Source organism: Suncus etruscus, chromosome 1, assembly GCF_024139225.1.
Source record: "Suncus etruscus isolate mSunEtr1 chromosome 1, mSunEtr1.pri.cur, whole genome shotgun sequence".
Taxonomy (NCBI): Eukaryota; Metazoa; Chordata; class Mammalia; order Eulipotyphla; family Soricidae; genus Suncus; species Suncus etruscus.
Genome location: NC_064848.1, coordinates 45,935,604 through 45,938,047, shown reverse-complemented (window position 1 = coordinate 45,938,047; position 2,444 = coordinate 45,935,604). Strand labels below are relative to the sequence as shown.

The 2,444-nt window shown below is 40.7% G+C and overlaps 1 pseudogene; it reads right to left on the bottom strand.

Annotated features, from left to right (window-relative positions):
• Positions 1–1,206: 1,206 nt before the first annotated feature.
• On the bottom strand, positions 1,207–1,347 carry LOC126030227 (uncharacterized; annotated as a pseudogene).
• Between the last annotated feature and the right edge of the window lie 1,097 nt (positions 1,348–2,444).

The window sequence follows — 2,444 nt, the reverse complement described above, 5'->3', positions numbered from 1 at the left end:
CCATATCTATATCTTCTCTAGACTTTTTTTGAGGACACAACCTTTAATACTTACTCCCAACAGTGCTCAGGGTGTGGTGCTAGGAGCTGGTGCTCCTAAATACAACTCAGATTTTTTTTAAAGTGACAGATCACTTTTTATTTATAAAAGCTTCGTTTTGTAAATCTAGTCAACTTTTAACACCAAGCAAAAAAAGTATAATTCCAGACACATTAGTGATCAGACACTGCTATTTTAACAATTCTGGGTTATTTATTCTTGGGTGGCAACCCAGATCAAATTTATTTATTTTTTTTTAATTTTTTTAAATTTTTAATTTTTTGAAACTGAAACCCAACTACAAACATGTTATAATCACGGTGTTTAAACAAAGACACTATTATAAGAAAAGAAATTAGCAAATAAATCTTCAATCCATTTTCTTCTATTTTTTTCCCTCTTCTTTTTCTTCTTCCTCTTTCTGAGATCAGGCACATTCAGGGTGGGATGGCTGTAGACTCTTCTTCCTCTTTCTCTTATTTTTCTTCCTCCTCTTCTTTCTTTTTTCCTCCTCTTCTACTTCTTCCTCTTCTTTTTCTTTCTCCTCTTCTTCATTTTCTCTTCCTCTTATTCTTTCCCTTCTTCCTCTTTTTTGTCTTTTTTCTTCTCTTCTTTTCCTTCTTTCCCTTTCTCCTCTTCTTCCTCTTCTTTTTCTTCTTCCTCCTACTCTTCTTCCTCCTTTTAGTCTTCTTCTTCCTCCACTACCTCCTCTTCTTTTTCATCTTTTATTACTATTCTTTGCCCTCTTCTTACTCTCCTTCCTCTTCTTTCTTAGAAGAAAAGAATGAATCCTTTTCACTAGATCAAATTTAAACATACAACCTACCTTTTTGGAATCTTTTTTTTTTTTTAGGCCACACCCGTTTGAATCTCAGGGGTTACTCCTGGCTAAGCACTCAGAAATTGTCCCTGACTTGGGGGGACCATATGGGACCCCGGGGATCGAACCGAGGTCCTTCCTTGGCTAGTGCTTGCAAGGCACTTTACCTCTAGCGCCACCTCGCCGGCCCCACCTTTTTGGAATCTTAAAGCAGGATTCACCAAGTTGATTACAAAAGAAAGGTCAAATTATACATACCTAAAAGACTCAAGTAGGTAACAAAACATAAGAAATCAGGCCATATTTCCACATGTACAAAATTTCTAGACTTACACATTAAAAAAGTTATTTGTAGCAAGAATTATTATCAAACGTCAGTCATTGGGCCAAAGACCCTTGTATGTTAGCAGAAAAAGTTGACCCTCGTGTAGCACACTACCTACACTTGAAAGTTCTTCGACAAGCCAGTGGTCTCAACTCCATACAACTCAGATCTTTGACCTTTCTCCCTTGTCCCAGTGATGAGAGATTTTGGTGCCCAAATTTTCCTGGTAAAATTTATAGTATCTGGGGCCGGAGAGATAGCATGGAGGTAAGGAATTTGCCTTTCATGCAGGAGGTCATCGGTTCGAATCCCGGGTCCCATATGGTCCCCCGTGCCTGCCAGGAGCAATTTCTGAGCCTGGAGCCAGGAATAACCCCTGAGCACTGCCGGATGTGACCCAAAAACCACACACACACACACACACACAAAAAATAGTATCTTTGGATTTGGCTAGCAAGGGAGTAAGTACCTTTTTTTTTTTTTTAATTTTGGTTTTTGGGCCACACCCAGTGACACTCAGGGGTTACTCCTGGCTATGCGCTCAAATTGCCCCTGGCTTGGGACGCTGGGGGATCGAATCTCGGTTCGTCCTAGGCTAGCAAGGGCAAGGCAGATGCCTTACCACTTGTGCCACTGCTCTAGTCCCAAGGGAGTAAGTACCTTTTTGGATTAGAGAGGTTAGAGAAAGCCAGAGTCTAAGGCTGTGCTTCTTCAAGTGTGATTTCTCACTGAACATTATCAGTATCACTTCCAGAATTCATTGAATGGCCAGGCTTTCTGTCTTGCCTTGACATCCCTTTCTCGATCAGAAATTCTGACTTTCGGGAAGTGGAGCATCACTGGTAGCACCTAGAGAGGTGAAGCAGCACTTCCCAGAAAAGTATCAACTAAGCTTCCTGAACAGACTTTGCTTTTAAAGAGTAAGATAGTATAGTCTGTATCACATATGGTTCCCCGAGCACCACCTGGAGTAATTTCTGAGTGCAGAGCCAGGAGTAAGCTTTGAGCAGCGGTAGGTGTAGTGCCAAAACCAAAAAAAGAAAAGAAAACAAAACAAGAGGGTAAGATATAAAAGGGAAGCCAAATTCATTGATTTCCACCTGAGAGTTCTGGAAATGACTTTTAGAACCACCTTTCAGGAAGTCCAGGAATACTGTCAAGTATAAAAAGGCACCATGGATCCTAGAGACAAGAAAATCCCCCTATCCTCCCACCAAGCTATTTTTCCATGATGGTGGCTTAGATTGATTTGCCTGCCCA